Source organism: Phyllostomus hastatus, unplaced genomic scaffold, assembly GCF_019186645.2.
Source record: "Phyllostomus hastatus isolate PE091 unplaced genomic scaffold, TTU_PhHast_1.1 phas_contig_17, whole genome shotgun sequence".
Lineage (NCBI taxonomy): Eukaryota > Metazoa > Chordata > Mammalia > Chiroptera > Phyllostomidae > Phyllostomus > Phyllostomus hastatus.
Window position 1 is genome coordinate 6918671 of NW_025333664.1, and position 650 is coordinate 6919320.

General features: G+C 45.2%; 1 non-coding gene across 1 annotated transcript; it reads left to right on the forward strand.

Annotated features, from left to right (window-relative positions):
• On the forward strand, positions 1 to 138 carry LOC123815405. Its single transcript, XR_006785072.1, has one exon. It is a non-coding gene; the product is annotated as a small nucleolar RNA SNORA2/SNORA34 family (small nucleolar RNA).
• Positions 139 to 650: the final 512 nt, after the last annotated feature.

Below are 650 nucleotides of genomic sequence, written 5' to 3' on the forward strand. Positions count from 1 at the left end.
GAAGTTAAAAACCAAGTGCTGTTAAAAGTTCAATGAGACTGGTTTCAAGCAGGAACCTAAAGCATTATCTTTCTATGGTCTGTTGGCTATTTCAGAACTTAGGAAATATAATGGTCAATTCATTAGAAAGAAACATCTGGGTAAAAAATAAAGCAAAAAACCCCACAAAAGTTTAATGAGCCCTGGCTGGCATAGCTCAGTGGGTTGAGCGTGGGCTGTGAACCATAGTGTCGCGGGTTTGATTCCCAGTCAAGGCACATGCCTGGGTTGCGGGCCAGGTCCCCAGTGGGGGCCACATGAGAAGCAACCACACATGGGTGTTTCTCTTTCTCCCTTCCCATCTCTAAAAATAAATAAATAAAAATCTTTAAAAAAAAAAGTAATGAGAGGAATCTCGCTGAAGAATTTTTTGCTGGGGTTTGCTTATAACCATGAAGGGCTTAGTGTGCCCTAGACTACCCCACGTCTCATTGTCCCATTCTGGCACAAGTCGGCGGACAGAGAATATTTTTAACCATCTCATACTTGGGGGCTTCTTAGGGAGGAATAGGCTGCAAGTTCTCAGGGGAGTGGGGGGAAAAGCTCATTGGAGGAAGACCCGAGGCAAGAGCAGTTTCAGGACCAACCAGTCAGCTGCCTCCTGCCCACTT